Genomic DNA, 23,521 nt, shown 5'->3' with positions numbered 1-23,521 from the left:
ACTGACTAAGCCACTCAGGCACCCCAGTGTAGCTAAATTTTTATTATCTATCTCTCTATTCCAAGATCATTCTCAGCTCAGATCTAGTATCATTTTACGGTTGAGATCGGTCCTGGTCAATACAGAACACACCAGCCACATGTGACTACTGAGCACTCGAAATGTGGCTAGTGCAAACTGATGTGCTATGAATGCTAAATAACAGACCAGATCTCAAAGCCTTAATATTAAAATGATAATATAAATGATCTCACTGATAAATTTGATATTGATTACATGAAGAAATACCATTTTAGAGATACTAGGCTAAATAAAATATATTATTAAAAACTAATTTCAATGAAAAGGCAACTTCTGGAATGGGAGAAAATATTTGCAGACCATGTATCTGATCTGGGGTTAATATCCAAAATAAACAAGGAATTCATACAACTCAACAGAAAAAAAAACACAAATAACCCAATTTAAAAATGGACAAAGGACCTAAGTAGGCATTTTCCCAAAGAAGACATACAAATGACTAACACATGCCATGAAAAGGTGCTCTACACATCACCAATTATCAGGGAATTGTGAATCAAAACCACAATGAGATACCACCTCATGCCTGTTAGGGTGTCTATTATCAAAGACAAGAGATAACAGATGCTGGGACAGAGATATGGAGAAAAGCGAACCCTCATGTACAGCTGGTGAGAATGCAAACTGGTACAGTCACTATGGAAAACAGTATGGAGGTTCCTTAAGAAATTGAAAATAGAACAACCAGATCCAGCAATCCCACTTCTGGGTGTATATCATACAGAGGAAATGAAGTCACTATCTCAAAGAGGTATCTGTACTCCCATGTTCAGTGCAGCATTATTCACAATAGCCAAGGTATGGAAACCACCTAAGTGTCTGTCAAGAGATGAATGAATAAAGAATATGTAGCAGGGCGCCTGGGTGGCTCAGTTGGTTAAGCGACTGCCTTCAGCTCAGGTCATGATCCTGGAGTCCTGGGATGGAGTCCCGCATTGGGCTCCCTGCTCGGCAGGGAGTCTGCTTCTCCCTCTCACCCTCCCCCCCTCATGCTCTATCTCATTCTCTCTCTCAAATAAATAAATAAAATCTTTAAAAAAAAAAAAAGAATATGTAGCATATCTACCTATCGAAATCTATCTATAGATACACACATACATATACACACACAATGGAATATTATCCAGCCTTAAAAAAAAAAAAAAGGTCCTGTCATTTGTTTTTTGGGGTTTTTTTTAAGATTTTATTTATTTATTTGACAGCAAGAGACACAGCGAGAGAGGGAACACAAGCAGGGGCAGTGGGAGAGGGAGAAGCAGGCTTCCCGCCGAGCAGGGAGCCCGATGTGGGGCTCGATCCCAGGACCCTGGGATCATGACCTGAGCCGAAGGCAGACGCTTAATGACTGAGCCACCCAGGTGCCCCAAGTCCTGTCATTGTGACGAGATGGATGAACCTGGTGTGCACTGTGCCAAGTGAAGTAAGTCCGAGAGAGAAAGACAACCACATTACCACATGGTATTACTTATATGTGGAATCTAGAAAAAAAAAAGTCAAACTCACAGAAACAGAAAGTAGAAAAGTGAGTGCCAGGGCTGCGGGGGTGGGAGAAATAGGGACAGGTTGGTAAAAGGATACAAAGTTTCAGTTAAAAGATGAATGGGGGGGGCGCCTGGGTGGCTCAGTCATTAAGCGTCTGCCTTCGGCTCAGGTCATGATCCCAGGGTCCTGGGATCGAACCCCGCATCGGGTTCCCTGCTCCACGCGAAGCCTGCTTCTCCCTCTCCCACTCCCCCTGCTTGTGTTCCCTCTCTCGCTGTGTCTCTCTCTGTCAAATAAATAAAATCTTTTTAAAAAAATTTTTAAAAAGATGAATAAGGCCTGAGGATCTAATGTAAAGCATGTTGACTATAGTTGGTAACACTATTGTATAATTAAAATCTGCTAAGAGCATAGAATTTAAATGTTCTCACCAAAAACAAACAAAACAACCAACCAAACAAAAAAAAACCAAATATGTGAGGATGAACATGTTAATTAACTCAATCGGGGGAGTCCTACACAATGTATATGTATATCAAAACAACACATTGTACACTTTAAATATCTTACAATTTTGTCAATTATACCTCAATAATGCTGGAAAAAAAAACCCAAATAGTTTTTTTATTTTTGTAAATATGACTACTTGAAAATTTTAAATGATATATGTAGACCACATCTTAGATGATGCCAGTAAGCTGCCGGCTACAACACGTATTACACAAAAATGACTTCTGAAATACTGGACTCAACGTTGAGAACTGCCAGTTACTGATCTCGAAGAAACTTGGCAGGCTTCAGTGCACTCAGTGCTCAAACACTGCCTTGGGAGAGAATCTTAAATTAGGTCTCAAAAGTTGCATTCCAAGAACTCAATTTAATTCCATCACAAAATGTTTATTGAACAACTGATGGGCTTAAGGCAGTGCCCTTGTGCAGCTCGCTAGCGGCTGCTCTCAACAGGCTTCTGTGAGAGAATTAAGTTTTACACTCGTAAGATAGCAGTTTGCAAACCTTTTGGTCTCAGGACTCCTTCTCTCAAAAACTGAGACCTTCAAAGAAGTTTTGTTTACATGAGTAATATCTAGCAATATTTACTTAGGAAATGGATTAAAATTAAAATCAGAAGTTAAAACAGAAAATTTTAAAACACCAGAATGGCAATCACACATTTCGTCAGCCATCAGAGAAATTATATCACACATCACGTAGTCCCTCGAAATCTCCCTACGTAACTGTGAAAGGATGAGAGTGAAAATGAAAATAATGTTTGTTTATTTATGAAAACAGTGTTGGCCTCAGACACTCACTGAAAGAGTTCTGGAGACTCTTTGGGCTCCCTGGATCAAACTCTGAGTGCTACCCTGAGGCATTATCATATGTGATGAACTAACTTCTGCCCTATAGTCTAGAATGGCACATCTTTGGGAAAACTGAAAAAATAGTCACTCAAATTGTTTTCTGTAGGACTAAATTCATTCCCAGTTGAGAATGGCTTCTAGAAAAGGAATCTGAATGCCTTTGCAAAACAAACAAAACAAAACCTGTTTTTCTTTTAAATTAACTGCAAAACAGAATTGTCATGAGAATATAGGTTTAAAGAAACCTCAAACCATCATAAGATACACAAGCTAGACTATAAGGCTAAACCTGCAAGGCATTAAATGGCTGTGATTAATGATGTGCCACATGGCTGTGGTCAGGACGTAGGCTGGCCATATTCTTGGGAAATCCTGACTCCTGCACCGGAACCAATCAGGGAGGACTCCACATTTGAGTCGGTAACCAATCAGGGAGGACTCCACATTTGAGTCGGTAACCTGTCCCTATCCTGACTCCTGCACCGGAACCAATCAGGGAGGACTCCACATTGAGTCGGTAACTTGATACTCAAATCAAGTTCTAAGGGACAAAGCTAAGACATATATTTGGGAAGAACTGATTATTCTATCCATTTTACATACCAATCACAACTGTTTCTGGAAAAATACGCAACTATGAAGCCTAGGGATTGACTGAGATGTTAGGATTCCAGCCAACTCCAGACAGGAGGACTCAACAGGACCACCAAAAGTAAGGGTAAATCAGCTTTCAATGAACCCCAAAGGAAATAGTTCACAATATCTAGCAGGACTTTAGGTGACTTATTTTTCTCTACTTCTCTGCTTCGGCTGTACTAAACAGTGAAAGTGAAATTGTTCTTGTATTTACAATGTCTGGAGGATAGAGAATTGTGAGCTTCCTGAAGTGAGAAAATAGACCATGAACCATACGTTATTCTTGGAAGAATTCCTAAGGTGGAACATGGTCATATTGTACATAATTAATCAATGGAAATTTTCTGGTGATTACTTGGAATTCAAAGCAGAGAAGGAAAATTTTTCAGACAAAAAGAAAATGGTTTCTCAGTTCCAACAATTCCCATCTGGTTAACATTTACCCTCTCAGAAAGCAGAAGTCCTAGGAGTATCTCAAACGTAACAGGCAACTCTCTCAGCCACACCGCCATTACTACTGCTGCTGTTATTTCAACATTGACACAGTGCCGACAACATTTTGTATGCTCCTATAACATTAAATCAACTCCTGGCCTTTAAGTTTCCCACTGAAATGAACTGAACAAGAAGATATTTTAAAAGGGGGGGGGGGGGAAGGAGTGGAGAAGAGGACAGAGTTGACCATAACAATAAAGAATTACTTACAGGGCGCCTGGGTGGCTCAGTTGGTTAAGCGACTGCCTTCGGCTCAGGTCATGATCCTGGAGTCCCGGGATCGAGTCCCATATCGGGCTCCTTGCTCGGCAGGGGGTCTGCTTCTCCCTCTGACCCTCCCCCCTCTCATGTGCTCTCTCTCTCTCTCATTCTCTCTCTCAAATAAATAAAATAAAAAAAAAAAAAGAATTACTTACAAATATCAGTGCCTGATCCATTTTCAGTATCTATTTCCGGTTGACCACGACTTCCCAGTTTAAGAGGGAGATTTAGAATTGGACTGATGGCTGAATTCCAAGGTTAGGGACCTATTTAAAAGAACACCTCGAAGCCCTTAAAGAAAGGGCAGAAGGGAAAGAGCAGGAAAGAAGGAGCGGGACTGAAGAACGCAGGGCAAATAGAGACGCTCTGAACACCGAGGGACGGAGCGGGAAGGCATTCAAGAAATGGAGAAGAAAAGGATTAACAGTGGTTTAACAAGGAAGCTCCAACGGTTTAAAGTGGCCACCAAAGAACAGTATCTAAGAAAAGGGTATTATGAAAAAATAGTTATTGTCACAGCAATGTTCCGAAATAAAAGAAAAACAAGGAGCAGCAGTTAGTCCAAGGCAAAATTTAAAGTTATGGTGGAAAATGAAGCTATGAAGGATGGCATTTGAGTCCCAGAGAAGAAAGATTAGACGTGTGGGTGAAACTTGGCAATGACCTCAACTGTGAGGTTAGGAGGGAGAAAGCTGAATGAATTTCAAGATGAATTTTCTTAATGAAGTGCTCTTTCCTAGAGTGCCAGCTCATAGGTAAAAATAACACACACTCCCAGAAGGACTGTGCTCTTCCCAAGAACAGCATTTGTCAAGGAGCCGTGTACTGTTAAGCACATTTCGATGTAGCACCTAGAACACTCAAAGCTTTTTAAAGCACCAGCTGGAAAGAAAGCTGAACTCAACTGGCACTCATAACGTTCTCATACTTCCCCAATGGAGATTTATTACACTGAGCATCTTGCTAACCTTACAATAGTAGTGTTGTTCCTGGTGAACAAAGTCAGCAACAGTTCATATTTTAAGGTGCTTTAAATTATATTAATATGCCCCCAAGGCCTAATAAGATAGGCTGCAGTAGCAAAAGGCTGAGTGAACCAAGGGAACACAATTAACAGCTGAAAAACCACCCTAAATTCCTCATCTCTTACATTTCCCAATTCTTTGGTAATGAGAACAAATGGAAAACTGGAAGCAATCTCCATTATCAGAGAGCATCTTATCCTCCCTATTTCTGAAACTTACTTGTCACGCATGCTCACATACCAGTACTGCGAGCTAACTGTCACGATGTACATCTGTGTCAAACCAGGATTTCTAGTCTGAATGCTGATGACGCCGGCCTGTCTTCCCTGTGGCAGCCCAGAATTAAAGAGCCAGCTTCCCTGTGCCCGTTAGGAACACTGCACCAAGTACCTTCTGATGGGCTTTCTTAATCACAGCTGCACACCATTAGTGCTGGCAAAAAAAATGCCCGTCTGGGATTCCACCAAAATGGGAATATTTTGTGTGATAGCTTTTTGCATTTATTCTGGCTCAACGAGTTCCTTATAGTTAATGGTCATCACATTTTCAAATCAAACAGATTTTATATTTCCATAATTAATGTTTGTGTTTCATGGACTGAATAGTGAAGTGTAAGTAACTTAAATCACTCCACTGGAAAGTCTAAGGGTAAACATTAATTAATTCTCAAATTTCTGATATTTATTCTAAAGGCAGGAAGAAGACTATTGATAACCCTGCCATAAAAAAATATGAAAAACTGTTCTATTGAAATGTAATTCATTATCATATGTATTATTATTATATATATCCTATATATGTTACCAGTTTTATACCACATTTAATGTAAAAACACAACTACATGAAGTATGTACTTAATATAACAGACTTAACATTTAGTAAGCTTGTTTGTCCTTTCCCTTAGCAGGATTACATGCATCCTAAATCCTGACCTTCTATGACAGTCCTAAACCAACGTTACAGTACAAGTCTAGAATTTTGAAGAGCTTCTAAAGTATCATCAAGGATTTTAAGTTATCATAATTGTGCACGGACTAACTAAAATGTTGAGTACAGTTAATAACAGTGAGGGGCTTTTTTAACCATTAAAAGTATCCACAATTTAAGCAAAAACCAACCCATTACACTGTCTTTTGGGCCCTCTTCTGATCTTGACAAGATTGTTTTTAAGCAAATTGATATGACCCATAACTCACTGCCAAAGAGACCCCAAAAAAATCTCCTGACATCAGAAATAGGTTCATTTAAAATAGACATATTTGCATAAATATCTTCTTAAAAAACAACAGATCATGAGAAACACTATCCAGAAAATCATAAGGAATAAGACTGATGAGATGAGAGAATGTAGAGAACTGCAAGGAAATAAAACATTCATTGATAATAACTTCATACTAAAAATAATTATCCCTCCATGTTTAAAAGTCCTTTTGAATTTTCCTGAGGTCTTTGGGTCACAGATTTCTATAGAGAACACAATGACATCCTTTGAAACAAAGTCAAACAAAACCCCGCCAATAAATCAAATGTACTTTTCTGAGTAGAAGATGGCACAGAATAAAGCGCTCAGGGTAGGAAAGACATCAAAACTAACATACACAGTAGCAGGATCTTTTCCCTTCTGAACAAAACCTTGCTAATATAATAGAAACCGTAATATGAAAAGAAAGAAAGGAAAGAAAGGAAAGAAAGAAAGAAAGAAAGGAAAGAAAGAAAGAAAGAAAGAAAGAAAGAAAGAAAGAAAGAAAGAAAGAAAGAAAGAAAGAAAAGAAAAGAAAGGAAGGAACGAAGGAAGGAAGAAAGAAAAAGAAAGAGAAAGAAAAAGGAAAAGGGGAGGGAGGGAGGGAAGGAAGGAAGGAGCGAGCTACTCTGGGGTAAAAGGTTTAGAAACAGACAAAACTTTTTAGAGCCCTCAGGCTCTGGAGAACAATTTGGAAATCACTGGGACGGCCAAAGAGCACTGGACCGAGAGAGCTGGGATCTTGAGCTCCATTCCCAACTCTATCACTAAAATATGTTTGTGGCAAACCTTGGGCAAGTCACCAACTCTGCAGTCCTCAACATTCCGATCTACTACATAAATGTGTGCCTTTATGTACTTGAAAGCAGGGTTATCAAGACAAAGCTTCTCACTGTGCCAATTCTTAATGAGAACTCTGATTTTGGTTTTGCTTCTGTTAACTTTTTTTAAGTTCTAAGTTTTGTTCACATAAAATAAAACAGAATCACTAGTTAGATAACTCTCAATCTTGAACAATTAAAATATTCAAGCCACCTAACTTTTATAGTGCTTTATAATGTAGGACCATATGCTAAGCAAAAAAGCTGCATTTACCACAGCTAAGATAACCTCAGGGAATTCGCTCCTAAGTATTAACCTTCTCACTTAAATTAAGCAGCAATTACATTAAACTAAAGTGTAACACTGCTGTTTACCTAGGAAAACCGTGGCATTTGCTGCTAATATTTTTACTATTGGTAAAATCAATGACTCCTACCACTGACACTAATAACACTAAATAATCAATTATATTGATATTAATTTCCATCCCACTTAAGAAACCACGGTAGACTAAATTAAATGGAATGTAATACCAGCCACAAATAAGCCAAACTAATTAACCCATAAAATACAACTTAACTAGGAAGACACTAACACTGAAACCAAAAATCCAAGTCTAAGATCTTGGCTATGTTACCCAAATTTGATAAAGTTTCCATCTACAGCAAGAGTCTTAGAAATGAAAAAACTGAAGTGTCTAGTTTGTTTTAGTTTTTCTTTGTGTTTTAGACAAGTTAATTCCAATATATTAAACATAAACGTAGTAAGAATAGCTAAAATATACTGAGCACTTAATGTGTGCCATGGTATTTTATTACTTTCTATTATAAAACACTTCAAATATACACAAAAGTAGACAGAGTAACATCATTAAACATCAACCAGCTTCAACAATTAACTCATCACCAATTCTGCTTCACCTATACCTCCACCAATTTCATCCAAAATCCCAATCACAATATTTCATCTGAAAATATTTCAATATGTACCTCTAAAATGATTCACATTTTTTAAATTTTTTTTTAAAGGTTTTATCTATTTATTTGACACAGAGAGATAGAGAGCACAAGCAAGGGGAGTGGCAGGCAGAGGCAGAGGGAGAAGCAGACTCCCCACTGAGTGAGGAGCCTGACGCGGGGCTCGATCCCAGGACCCCAGGACCACGACCCGAGCCGAAGGCAGACGCTCAACCAACTGAGCCACCCAGGCGCCCCTCACATTCTTTTTTAAAAACATAACCATGGAAGAAGCATTATCGCACTGGAAAAAATGAACAATAATTATAGGCATTAGCTCTTCATCCTCCACCACCCTACGAAGTAAGAACTGCAATTATTTCCATGAAACACTGATACACACACCAATGAAGTAATCTGCCTAGGTAAAACAGTACTAGCCAGTGGAGGCAGGATTTGAACCTAGGCAGTGGAGCTCCAGACCCTGAGCCCTTAACTACACTATGTTTTACTGCCTCTGAAAAATACATTTTATGGTATGGTAATGAGTTCTTAAAAATAAACACAGAAAACTGGCTCATAAAGGAATTAATGACAGACAACATCAGAAGTCAGCAGAAGTCTGAAACAGGGAAAATATATTATAGCACCTCACCTCTCCCCCAACTGCTTTCTTCATCTTCTGTGGCTATGCTTCACAAACACCTCAACCTTCCTCCACTTACCATAATGCCAGTAATTATAAGGTTTATTCTTTTCACTGCAACCAGCTCTACCAGGTCAAACTGATATTTAAGAGGTACTCTGACCAACTGTCATCAAAAAAGACTCACTGGATAGAGTCTTACTCAAAATTAAATATTCTCTACAGAAGTCATACAATATGTAACAGAGAGACATTATGGTGGCCAACTTCCAATGATTCCACACACACAATGATATATATATATATATTCACACCTTTCTGTAGTCTCTTCCCTCACCTCCTGCTGGACTTGGAGATCTGGAGGAAGTAAGAGGCGATGTTTGAGAAGCCCATAGGAAAAGCAACTGTGGGTGATCTCAAAGAACTATAGGCAACATCTTTTTTTTTAAAGATTTGTTTATTTGAGAGAGAGAGAGTCCGAGAGAGAGAGAGAGAAAGAGAGGGAGAGAGAGAAGGAGCACGAGCAGGGGGGGTGGCAGGGTGTGAGGGAGAAGCGGGCTCCCTGAGGGGCTCTATCCCAGGACCCTGGGATCATGACCTGAGCCAAAGGCAGACTCTTGACCAACTGAGCCACCCTGGCGCCCTATCGGCAACATCTTTATAACCTGAGGGTGTCCTCCAGCCAACAGCCAGCAAAAAGGTAGTCATAAAGTCACAAGGAATCAATTCTACCAATAGCCTGAAGAATCTTGGAAGTGAGTTCTTTCCCACCTGAGCCTCTAGATGAGAACATAATCTACCCAGTACCTTGACTGCAACTATATGAGACCCTGAGTGGAGGACTAGGCTAAGCCGTGCCAGACCTGCTGATCCACAACTGTGAGATAATAAATGTGTGCTCTTTTAAGCTGTTAAGTTTTAGTTACACAACAATGGAAAACTAGTACCTCATGGTTCTTTATGTTGTAGGTAACTCTCATCTCTAAGAAATTCCAGGCCAGGGAAATCTCTTTCATAATATATGGCATATAAATTTAGCCGTTCCATAAAGAATTCAAGTGGGGCGCCTAGGTGGCTCAGTCGTTAAGAGTCTGCCTTCGGCTCATGTCATGATCCCAAGGTCCTGGGATCGAGCCCTGAATCGGACTCCCTGCTCAGCAGGAAGTCTGCTTCTCCCTCTGCCTCTCCCCATTTGTGCTCCCTCTCTCGCTGTCTCTCTCTCTCTGTCAAATAAATAAATAAAATCTTTAAAAAAAAAAAAAAAAAGACTTCAAGCATATGAACAGAACTAAAGCTCTTTCCTGAGAAAAGCTCTGGCCCTACTTATAGGTATTCCAGCAAACCGTTTCTGTGAAAACATAGGTAAAATCTTCACTGGAAAAGGTAAGTATGTCAGACTCATTAGTTTTCAAAACAGTTACTTTTGTCACCTGCAAAGATGGTACAAAAAGTATGTGTATATAATGACTTCCTTCCAAAGAGGACAATATGGAAAGGGGGAGAAAGAGTAACTTTACAGTGTGGAGAAACCTGACAGACACACCTCAGCCAGGTGATCAAGTTCATTATCAGCAGTGATAATCACACTGATAGCATCTACCCTTGATAGGATGTGATGAGAAGAGCACTTTCTCTTTGTGATCTTCCTCCCTAAAACCCATAACCCACGTCTAACCACAACAAAGACATCAGACAATTTCCAATCGAGGGGCATTCTACAAAATACCTGACCAGTACTCCTCAAAACTGTCAAGGTCATCAAAAACAAGGGCAGTATGAGAAAACTATCACAGCCAAGAGGAGCCTAGAGATATAATGACTAAATCTAATGTTGTATCCTAGTCTGGATCCTGACACAGAAGAAAAAGACATTAGGTAAAAACTAAGGAAATCTGAACAAACTCTAGACTTTAGTTAATAATAATGTAGGAACAGAGGTTCATTAAGTATGACAAACGTACTACACTAATGTAAGGTATGAATGAATAATGGGGGAAACGGTGTGGGGTATTTGTAAACTCTACTGTATTAGCAACTTTTCTGTAAATCTAAAACTATTCTAAAAAAGTTTATTACATTTTTAAAACAACCATATGCATCTCATTTCACACATCACAACAAAATACTCTGCTCTTCTGGCATTACACTGAAGTTCAGTCTCTAACTATTATGCTAGATAACTTCAATTTAATGCCAGAGACACCAGACCAAAATCAGTTGTCTCTTCTTTCCTCAATTCCCATAACCAGAAAGCTCAATAAACTAAATTTTACACTAGACATATATCCAGGGTCAAAATAAATTTCCATATGAAGGATATTTTGGAATATATTTTTTTAAGTTTACTACTGAAGCATCCTTTTTTGTTTGTTTTTCTTTCTTCTTTCTTTTTTTTTTTAACATAGTTTTGTGAACCTGATAGCAAGTCGTGGACAAATTCTGCTTTACAGTGCAGTGCTGTGCAGGGCTGGGAAATACATTTTCTCACTTGGATTGCTTCCTTTTGCTTAATAATGTAAGTTAAAGAACTCATCATCAGTTTTGGTTGCTTTTCCTGCCAGAAAGCAAACACTAAGTGAACTGTAGTAGCTAGAGTTAGCCTAAGTTTTCTGGTAAAACTATATCCATCTCCCTTCTCCCCTAAATATTTGGCTCTTATTCTTTTAAATATGTTTAAAGTTTTAGTCTATAGGTCTTTTACTAAAAGATATTTAAAATTCTTTCCAAAACTAGACTTTTTTTTTTTTTTTTTTAAGATTTTTTATTTATTTATTTGAGAGAGAGAATGAGAGAGAGAGAGAGCATGAGAGGGGGGAGGGTCAGAGGGAGAAGCAGACTCCCTGCCGAGCAGGGAGCCCGATGCGGGACTCGATCCCGGGACTCCAGGATCATGACCTGAGCCGAAGGCAGTCGCTTAACCAACTGAGCCACCCAGGCGCCCCCAAAACTAGACTTTTTAAAAAAATTTACAAATACTCAGAGTAAGTACAAGCAATTCATTAACAAGACATTAACAAGACAAATAATCACATTAGTATTTTTCCCCTAGCAGTTTCCCTGCTTTCCTGTATTTTAGTTTTTAGAAAACAGCTGTATTGAGATATTATTCACATAATATACTAGTCACCCATTTAAAGAGTACAATTCAATGTTTTTTAGTATATTCACAGGGTAGTGCAACCATCACAACAATCTAATTTTGAACATTTTGTCCCCCTAAAAGAAATCTCATATCCAAAGACTGCCGCTACTCATCCCCCCACTCCTCACCAGCCCAAGCAACCACTAACCTACTTTCTGTCTCCATAAATTTGCCTATACCGAGCATTTCATATAAATGGAGTACTATAATATGTGGTCTTTTCACTTACCATAATGTTTTTAAAAGGGGCATCCATGCTGTAGCAAGGGCCAGTATTTCATTACTTTCTATTGCCAAATAACACTCCATTGTGTGGACAGACCACATTTTAATGATCCAGTTGATGGTTTTCTGGGTGTTTCCACGTTTTCGCTATGATGAATATTGTTGCTATGAACATTCATGTAAAATTTTTGTGTGGAGGTGTTTTCATTTGGATCTAAACATAGGATGAGCAATCCTGGGTCATATGGTAATGCCATATATAGTGTTTTTGGAAATTTTAAGGAAATGGGAAAGTGGCTACATCATTTTACATTCCCACCAGCAATGCAAGAGAAGGTTCTACCATCTCTACATCTTCACCAATACCAGTGTTATTGGCCATAATATTTATTATAGCCATCCTAATGAGTATCTCATTGTGGTTTTGATTTTCATTTTCCTAACGACTAACAATGTTGAGCACTCTTCTCATGTTTGTTGGCCTGCTATATGCCTTCTTTGTTCATCTTTTAAATTAGGCTGTCTTTTTATTATTGAATTGTAAGAGTTCTTTATATATTCTGAATACAAACCTCACAGATATATGATTCGCAAATATTTTCTCCCATTCTGTGGGTTGCCTTTCACTTCTTTCATTGCATTGTTTGCAACACAAATGTTTATTTTAATGTAATCCAATTCATCTATTTTTCATTGTCCCTTGTGTTTCTGGTGTCATACCTAAAAAAACTACTGCTCACAGATCACAAAGATTTGCTCCTATGTTTTCTTCTAAGAGTTTTATAGTTTTAGCCCTTATGTTTATATCTATGATCCATTTTGAGTTAACTTCTGTGTATGGTTTTGCAAAGCAGGGGTCCAACTTCACTTTGCATGTGAATACCCAGCTGTCCCAGAACCATTTCTCGAAAAAACTATTCTTTCTCTTTTTAATTGTCGTTGGCACCCTAGTCAAAAGTCAAATGATCATACAAGTAAGGGATATTTCTAGACTATTGGATCTACTCCACTGATCTATTTGTCTATCCTTATGCACACTGTCTTGTCTCCTAGTTCTTGATATTCCAGATATTCACATTCACCTTACTCTGTTAAGGCTGATAATTAGTAAACAAAACAATGGGTTTAATAAGCCTCAAGCACCCGATATAGGACCTAGAAGGACCCAGAACCCAGTTGTGATTTTAGCAACTGTTAATGAACCAGACCAAAAAGATTTTTGCTTGTGGTTTAAAGGGAACTTAGTTTTTATTATTAAAAAAAAATCAATTGATAAAGCAAATAATAAAAATTGGAATAAACACAATCTACCAACTTAGCATAATAACAACAAATAAAGCAACTAAGAAGTAGAATAACAGTTAATTAGGCAACCACAATGATAACTAAATGGGAATGCATAGTCCAAACTATTATTTCAATTCACTCATGCATTCATGTAAATGTGTATGTTTAGATCCCAACCACTTCCTTTAAAAAAAAAAAAAAAAAAAAGGACTGAGGTGTTTACAAAATCAAATCTATAAAATAAGACAACTAAAAATAAAAACAAATCAATAGATTCTTTCAGCCACTGTGTCCTTGGGAAATGGCCAAACATTCCCAGATCAGCAGGCATGCAAAGAATTCAAGAGCATCAAGTCTATGAGTCTACCAGCAATGTACATTAGGGGAAACTTCTAATATACAGGACAGGGACAAACTATGTTAGACCCTTCAAAGAAGTATAGATATAAGAAGTTCTGGCCCTCATCTCCCAAAATCTCTGCTTTTTAACCAAAAAAGGACAAAGAAAACTAAGATTTCTTTGTCCTCTGGTTCCTCCAAAGTAGGTCAGGTCTGTGTATAATTATTGGGTTTCACATTCCTTCAGAAAAGGAAGAGATGTCAATGCATGGAGATTTTTAACAAAGAGCAGACTCGGGCTAGGGGTAGAGACAAAAGAGTGCCTTTGCTGCTGACCAAAAAAATAAACTGGGAAACAGTCTTTTGTTTTTAACAACAGTAAGCTGATTTTCAGACAGGTTAGAATAAGAGGCCTAGTTTCTCATTCTTAGGCTACAACAACCGAACCTGAACTTGTGGATAAATCCTCCTTGTTTCATCTGCTTCCTAGGCACCCACCCTAGTTAGTTAGCAAGGTTGACATAAACCATGAAAAATAAATTCATGTGTTTACTGGAGGATTTTATATGCAAGAACACCTAGGAAGAGATTAAGAACTAGTGTTTGCATTACCAAAATTCCGTCCTTAGAAAAAGAATCCCTGCAGGTTCCTTTCAACAACACACAGAAACTTTTGTGGCAAAACAGGTCATATACAAACCTTGGTGCTTTATGGGCTTTTCCATTCCACCCCTACCCCAGAATAACCACTATCCTAAAACTTATGTTATCATTCTTTTGCTTCTCTTTATAATTTCCCCATATATATATATCACCAAACAACATATTATTTAGGTATGTCTGTTTTTAAATAATGTAAATAGAATCACACTTATTATTTTTAACTACCTTTTTTGATCCTGATTATATTTAGAAAATTGCAAGAAATGCACGGAGTGGTATCTAATTCACTTTATGCTAGTCATCCTTTTCTGAATACACCAACTTTATGCATTGCTTTACAGTTGCTAGACAGTTGAGTTGTTTGCATTTGTAGCTATTATGAACAGTACTTTAAATATTCTTTTTTTTTTTTTTTAAAGATTTTATTTATTTATTTGACAGAGAGAGACACAGCGAGAGAGGGAACACAAGCAGGGGGAGTGGGAGAGGGAGAAGCAGGCTTCCTGCTGAGCAGGGAGCCCGATGTGGGGCTCGATCCCAGGACCCTGGGATCCTGACCTGAGCCGAAGGCAGACGCTTAATGACTGAGCCACCCAGGCGCCCCTACTTTAAATATTCTTATACGTGTCTCCTGGGCCATGGGTATAAGAGTTTCATTTGAGTGTATACTTAGGAATCACTAAGTAAAGCCAAATTGTTTTTCCAAAATGGTTGTATCCAACAGTGCAAGTGTTCCCACTGTTCTCTATCACCTCCAACAACTGCTATTTTTTAATTTTTCCCAGTCTGATGGAGAATGGGGAGGCACATAGTCCCTCGCTGTTTTAGTCTGCATTTCCTTGATTACTAAAAAAAACTGAGGCTCTTCTCATATATTCATAGACCATTTGTTCCTGCTCCAGTGAAATAAACTTATTCGTGACTTTCCTATTTCCTTGTTTGTTGTTGTTCCTATCTTTTTTTTCTTTTTAATTTAAGGAGTTCTTTTATATTCTGAATAACAAACTTTATCAGTCTATCTTCTCTCAAGTTGTGGCTTATTTTTCTACTCTTTATGATGTCTTCTTTTTTTAAGTAAATTTTTTACTGAACTATATTTACAGAAATGTGACCAAATTATAAGCGTAACTTACATACACAACAGCAAGTTAGGGTTCTCAATAATTTTTACAAGTGCACAGGGTCCTAAGATCACAAAGTTTGAGAGCCACTAAATCAGACTACATGGTATCTTCTCATCCTTCTGTTGCTAAACTGCATGTGCCCCACCTCCTCTCTGCACGCAACTCTAGAAATCTCCAGATCTATCTCCCAGTTCACTCTTCAACTCTATCCAGGCTGCATCATCTTTCCACTGTTTTTTCATGTATGTCTTTTATTTTTAGACATTCTATTGAGACTGAGTTCTTCTTGCACATCTTTCTCATCAATTTTGAGTCTCTTCATCATATATTTTTAATTCCCTCTTTTATTTCTTCAAATAAAAGTAATAATCTATGAGACTGATAGTTACTGCTAATGTTCTAGTTTTACCTATTACTGTGCTACTAATCATCCAAGAACTCAGTGGATTAAAACAATAATCATTTCTTTTGCTCACAGATTTGCGATTTGTCCAGGCCTCAGAAAGGACAGATTTCTGCTCTGCTCCATGTGGCATCACCTAAAGCAGCTTGACAGGAGGCTGGAGGGTCTACGGCCATACCACCCTGAACGCGCCCGATCTCATCTGATCTCGGAAGCTAAGCAGGGTCGGGCCTGGTTAGTACTTGGATGGGAGACAGGAGGCTGGAGGATCCACTTCCAAGATGGCTGACATACAAGGCTGGCAAGTCAACGCTGGCTGTCTGAGGGGAGCTAAGCTGGGGCCGTGGGCCTGAGGCCTCCGTTCCTCATCACATGGGTCTCTCCACGGACTGCATGGGCTTCTTCACAGCATGGGAATGGGTTCCAGGAATGAACATCCCAAGAGAATAAGGAACAAATGTGTGGCATTTTTCTGGCTTAGCCTCAGAAATCACATAGTATCAGTCCTGTCAGATTCTTTGGGTCAAAGCAGTCACAAAGCCCTGCCCAGGTTTAATGCAATGGGACAGACTATTTCTTTTTTTTTTTTTTTTAAAGATTTTATTTATTTATTTGAGAGAGAGAATGAGAGAGAGAGAGCACATGAGAGGGGGGAGGGTCAGAGGGAGAAGCAGACCCCCTGCCGAGCAAGGAGCCCGATATGGGACTCGATCCCGGGACTCCAGGATCATGACCTGAGCCGAAGGCCGTCGCTTAACCAACTGAGCCACCCAGGCGCCCACTTTTTTTTTTTTTTTTAAGATTTTTTATTTATTTATTTGAGAGAGAATGAGAGAGAGAGCATGAGAGGGGGGAGGGTCAGAGGGAGAAGCAGACTCCCCGCTGAGCAGGGAGCCCGATGCGGGACTCGATCCTGGGACTCCAGGATCATGACCTGAGCCGAAGGCAGTCGCTTAACCAACTGAGCCACCCAGGCGCCCGGGACAGACTATTTCTTGACGGTAGAATAGCAAGGTTCTAGAAGAGCACATGACATCAGTCAGGAAATATTGTTACTGCTCCCTTTGGAAAATATAATCTCACTCATAGTTGCTTGTTTTCTTGTGCAAGCTCACATTTCTTGCCACTTTACCTATAAAGATTCTTTGAGATCGGTCTATAACATATGTTTCTACAAAGATCTGTTCTATTGTTTTTTAAGTTTCTAGATCATTTATTTCTGCTCTAATCTTTATTATTTCCTTCCTTCTGCTGGCTTTAGGCACTGATGGTTGTTCTTTTCCTAGCTCCTGTAGGTGTTAGGTTAGGTTGTTTATTTGAGATTTTTCTTGCTTCATGAGGTAGGCCTGTCTGGCTATGTACTTCCCTCTTAGGACCACTTTTGCTGCATCCCAAAGGTTTAGACGGTTGTGTTTTCATTTTCATTTGTTTGCATGTTTGTTTTTTTTTTTATTTCTTCTTTGATTTCCTGGTTGACCCACTCATTGTTTAGCAGCCTGCTGTTTAGCCTCCATGTGTTTGTGGTCTTTCCAAATTTCTTCTTGTGGTTGACTTCTAGTTTCATAGTGTTGTGCTCAGAAAAGGTGCATGGTGTGATCTCAATCTTTTTGTATTTGTGGAGGCCTGTTTTGTGACCTAATATGTCATCTATTCTGGAGAATGTTCCATGTGCACTTGAAAAGAATGTGTATTCTGCTGTTTTAGGATGGAATGTTCTGAACATATCTGTTAAGTTCATCTGGTCCAGTGTGTCATTCAGAGCCATTGTTTCCTTGTTGATTTTCTGTTTAGATGATCTGTCCCATTGATGTAAGTGGGGTGTTACGGTCCCCTACCATTATCGTGTTATCATCAATGAGTTCCTTTATGTTTGTTTTTAATTGTTTTAAATATTTAGATGCTCCTGTGTTAGATCTGAATTTTATTCTCCCAGACACTTGGGAATCACAATCAACCAGAAGCGCTTTCAACTAAGTTATCATCTTATGAGATTTTCAGGACTCATGAGTAGTAATAGCAAATCCATGTGAGTATGGACTTCTGTTTAGGCAGTTTCATGGCAGACTCTTTCCCCCTTCCCATCCAGATCCAAGACATTAAAAATGCAAGTCTCTGCATGCACAGCACCTTTTATCCACTGAGGAAGTTACCTTTTTGGGGTCTCAAGTTTTCTGTGAGGCAGTCTCCAATATGACCTCCCACTAGTCTGTTTGGACACTATTCTTCTTCTCTTCTCCCCCCTGCCACTCTAATCCTATAAGAAACCCTCTTCAGGGGCGCCTGGGTGGCTCAGTCATTAAGCGTCTGCCTTCGGCTCAGGTCATGAGCCCAGGGTCCTGGGATCGAGCCCCGCATCGGGCTCCCTGCTCTGCGGGAAGCCTGCTTCTCCCTCTCCTGCTCCCCCTGCTTGTGTTCCCTCTCTGGCTGTCTCTCTGTCAAATAAATACAATCTTAAAAAAAAAAAGAAACCCTCTCCAGTGCTTATTCCACCTTAAGAAAGCATGCTTTCTAGGCCTTTCAAGGCCTTCAACTGTTTCTCTAACACAAGCTCCAGCATTTTACATATATTTTATACGTGTTCACATATTTTTTCCTCTCCCCAGCTTCATTTAAAAATTGTTTTCTGACCAGAAAGGGCTTCTCTACACATCTAATCTATCATATAACTGCAAAAGAAATTACTCATCATTCATTTTAAGCTATTTTACTTATTAAAAATTGATAAATCATTTCAGGAATACATCTGTATTTTTCAAAGGCAGCTATGTAAAATACGTCACTTGGATGGAAGCGCTTTGGAAAATATTAATACACTTCCTATAAAGCAAATCTGAGGGAACTTAAATTTACTAGACATACTAACTTCTGCCCCAGATTCTTCACCTCTTTTAAATCCTACTGGGGTCTGTGCCCCTGTACATATTTTTAACATGGTTTAGAACTGCACCCACAACCCAAGATAAAGGAAGTTTTGCTGATTTAAGGAAAAGCAAAAAAAACCCAACAAATTATTTCTAGTGCCAATGTCTTAAGGTTTAAAAAAAAAAAGATGAGGCCAATGTCTTGTAAGAAGAAATAAATTCAGGGGTGCCTGGGCGGCTCCGTCGGTTAAGCGTCCGACTCTTGATTTCAGCTCAGGTCGTGAGATCGAGCCCCACGTCAGGGTCCATGCTCGGTGTGGAGCCTGCTTCAGATTCTCTCCCCCTCTGCCCCTCCCCACAACCCCTCCCATTCAATAAATACATACATATTTTTTTTTAAAGAAGAGATAAATTCAAGTTCTCTTTGGCAAAATGAAAACGAATCAAGTAGATTTAATATTCATATGCATTTTGTGAAACAGATACCATTACTGCATTTTTTAAATTACTGTCAAGGCTTAAAAAACAAAAACAAAAAAGAACTCTAAGCCACTGGGATAAGAGCCTTTACATGTTCGATCTCTCCACCACGCTGAAAGCAATAGCAACAAACTATCATATTCCCCAAACGCGACAGCCAAACTCTCATATCCCGGGGGGGAGAAATGGCTATCACAACCATTAGTCGGCATTGGCAGGGAGACTTAACAGCAAGCCACTGAACAGACCATTTATTGTTCTTCATGCAATATGACCTTTCCAGCTCGGCCTGCTAAACACCGAAGTGGTCCATGAGGAGAAAATCCACATGGGAGCAAATTCCAAAATGCGATTTACCCTATGGGCAGTATGCATTTCCAGATTCTTCATCCCACTTTGCTCTACTCCCCTCTGGGTCATAACAGAACTTGGCAGATGTTAGAATTTGCTCTGTATAAACTCTGGAGCCCAGATTACAAAACTCAGCAAAGTATGCATTTGGCACTGGCAAAAATGGTTGCTTTGTGCACTGATTTGGATTTGCTAACTTAGGATATCCACAGTTTCAAAAATGTGTTGAAGACTGTTGAAATTTAAAAATCAGGAAAAAAGGCACGTGTCACACACATCCCAACACAGGCTTACAAGTCTTCTGAGATCATCCTCACCATACCGACAAAATACCAAGGCCATTATGCAATCTGTGGTTTCTTCTCATAATTGAAGAGTTTAATAGCTTTGGATTCAAAACTAAGATAGCTCTATCCTGAGATATTCTCTCAGCCTGGGATCTCTGTGTAAAGAATCCAAAAGTACCAGTTACCAGACTCCCAAAGAGGGGTCTACAAAAGGTTCTTTTCATTCACTAACAATCTTTCTTCACAGCAAAACTTTAAAAATGTCTTTTGGAAGAGTTTTCTACTTATGAAAAGAGTCTGCAACAAACCAACACCGTACAGCAGTGCGTGTTCACCAAGGTGACAGAAGTCATCGACACTGTATTTCATCTCATGCCTTATTGCTAGTTTTTCTCCTAACATTAAAACCAAAGAGCTAGCCTTCATAACAAGGTAGATCGTACACAGGATATATCAAGCCTAGGAGATATTCCTAAGTTGAAAAGGGCTAAACCTAGAAGAGGTAAATGTCAGTCTGAATTGTAGGTAATCTGACATATGCAGATTTGGGGGGCAAAGTTACCTTCTGCAGTTTTAGGCAATGCAAATCTAATCCATAACACAGTAAAAAAATATAATTAGTTAATGAGAGCCTAGAAATTAATTAATTGATCTTACTAGATGAGTTTACCCCTGTAAATGGATAAGAGCTTGCTTATCCATCTGGACATTAAAACACGTACAGAGGCTCAGTTATAACTCCATCCATTTTGTTTACTTTACATCAAACTCTTCTGGCCTCCATTGTTCTCCTAGATGTCTGGAAGTACCTTCAGATACGTCAAATAAAAGCAAACAAGAAACTTAAGCTTGCATTTATGATTCTAAGAAAAATGGGGTTTACTTTTTATAAATTTCACATTTATTTAGAGCAATAATGAACATGCATGAAGAGATGCTACTGTTTAAAAAAAAAAAAACACTTTTATACTTCGTAACACAGACCCTTAATATAAAATAGGAGTACAACTAATATCTGTTCAATAAGTAGAATAACTACAAGTGAAAAGGCCTTCACTTCTCGCTGCAAAGAAATTAAAGCACTTACTAGCATTAATATCAACCCAGTATTTCAGAAATACAGGCTTTAAAGAGAAAATGAGTTTATCAGTTCAGAGCCTTCTAACTGTCAGGTCACATAACTGGATCTGGGTTTCGACAGAAATTCAAGTTCTCCTCCACAAAATGAAAAGGGCTAGGGCGCCTGGGTGGCTCAGTTGGTTAAGCGACTGCCTTCGGCTCAGGTCATGATCCCGGAGTCCCAGGATCGGGTCCCGCATCGGGCTCCCTGCTCGGCGGGGAGTCTGCTTCTCCCTCTGACCCTCCTCCCTCTCATGCTCTCTGTCTCTCATTCTCTCTCTCTCAAATAAATAAATAAAATCTTTTAAAAAAAATAAAAAATTTAAAAAATTAAAAAAAGAAAAGGGCTATGGTAGCTCACTCCGGTTAGTGGAGCAGCCCATCAAGGGCATCAATCACTCTGGTGGTAAAAAAGCATCAATATGTTTGTTGTATTTGGGATATGTACATTTTTTTCAGTCCACCCTTCCCCCTTTGTCTGAAGAACAATTTTTGAAGTTCCACCCTAAACTTCTGGCTCTCAATGCCATGCAGACACTCCCAATGTCATTAACAGTTCAGGGAGAGAAAAGAGCCTGGGCTCAGGGCAAGCGGATACCACTGGGGTCCTCACTCTCACCACTTCCTATCTCTAGAACAAATGCTCGAAGAAAGCTGCTCCAAAGGTTAAAACATACATCACCTAGAACAAGAGCTGGTGCAGCACAGGAAACTAGTAGGTACTGGCTGTTGTTAGACTATTACTAGCATTCTACTTTTCCCTGCCCAGGTCTCTACCCCACTGCCTAGGAATCCCACCTTCTGTCACTTCCTGAAAGCCTTCTCGCCAACTGCAGACCCCTAACTTGCCACAGATGACGGAGTCTTCTTACTTGACAGGGAAAACAGACACGAAAAACTCCTTCGATTTCTTGTATGTTTCTCTGCGTGCTCCCAAACCCACCTTTTCTTTTTCATCCCAGAAGAGGCAGGTCTCTCCTCCAACCTCAGGCAAGTAACAAGTGCCTAAGAGGGTCAGTCACCAACTCTCCTCCTCCTCCTCCTCCTACTCAAACAAAAGTAACAGCAGTTTCCAAACTCCAAATTACAGAAGACTTACAGATGCTCGAATTTCAGGGCTGGCCACTGCCAACAGTCACGTGATTATGGAGAGTGGCTACTGGTTTTATTGGATCACTCCACTCTTCACCCTCAAAATCCATTCGGCTGGCATAGAGGAGGGCAAGTTCTCAAAAAAATAGCTACTGGTTCAAACTCACTGAAACAGAAAGTAGTATGGTGGTTGCCAGGGGCAGGGGAAGGGGGAATTAGGGAATTTTTGCACCTGACTGGCTTAGTTGGTAGAGCATGAGACTCTTGATCTCAGGTTCATGAGTTCAAGTCCCACAATGGGCATAGAGCTTACTTTAAAAAAAAAAAAAAAAAAAGGTGCACAAAAAGAAAAATTACTTTTAAATTAATTACTTAAATTTAGTTTAATTTAATGGATACAGAGTTTCAGTTTTGCAAGATGAAAAGAGTCCTGGAGATTGGATGCACAACAATGCGAATGTACTTAACTGTACATTTAAAAATGGTGAAGATGATAAGTTTTATGTTACATGCTAATTTTACCACGAATTAAATACATATACAGACAGACAGACACACATACAGACACACAGGCACACCTACTGGTACCAGCTCAGTACCACCCCAATACGACCTCCACCAACCTTCACCCTGAATCCGTTTTTGGCAACCCTATGCAAATCAGGGTTAAAATTTATTTAGCCATTTCAGTTTGTTCAAACAAATTCCTGGCAAACATCTAGACAGAAACTTATATAGCCAGCCCATGTCTTTCTAAAAGATATAAAAGATGGCCGGTTATTGAGCTACATTTGGGGTTAGAACTGAATATTCTCAGCTCAGAGATGACAAGCACAGCATCTGCTTCCCTCCACCCAGCAGAAATAAATATTAAAATAATTCAAGAATACCACTCACACTCCCAAGGCAATCTTCTGACATCTGCACTTGGGATCCTTGGGACAGAGGTATGGAAGAGAACAAACGTGGAGGATAAAGCTCTCTTAACATAACCTGTTCTAATGAAACTCAGGTACAGGAAAAATCTGACTTGAGATGCAAATATTTATAAAAACTATGGTTTAAAGACCATCTATTTTTAGGAGAAAAAATATGCAGTACAACTAACACAGCAACAAACTAAAATGCAGGGTAAGAAGATAA

General features: G+C 39.2%; 1 protein-coding gene and 1 pseudogene across 4 annotated transcripts in view; one reads left to right on the top strand and one right to left on the bottom strand.

The window, feature by feature from the left end:
- The window catches only part of SIK3 (SIK family kinase 3), a 245,508-nt gene that overhangs the window by 118,093 nt on the left and 103,894 nt on the right, over window positions 1-23,521 (bottom strand). The window lies entirely within an intron of this gene.
- On the top strand, window positions 16,353-16,458 carry LOC115939125 (5S ribosomal RNA; annotated as a pseudogene).

The sequence above is a fragment of the Leptonychotes weddellii genome, chromosome 11, assembly GCF_054177405.1.
Source record: "Leptonychotes weddellii isolate Sample4059 chromosome 11, ASM5417740v2, whole genome shotgun sequence".
In the NCBI taxonomy this organism is placed as follows: domain Eukaryota; kingdom Metazoa; phylum Chordata; class Mammalia; order Carnivora; family Phocidae; genus Leptonychotes; species Leptonychotes weddellii.
Note: the sequence above shows the minus strand (reverse complement) of the source record. Positions and strands in the feature narration are given on the sequence as shown.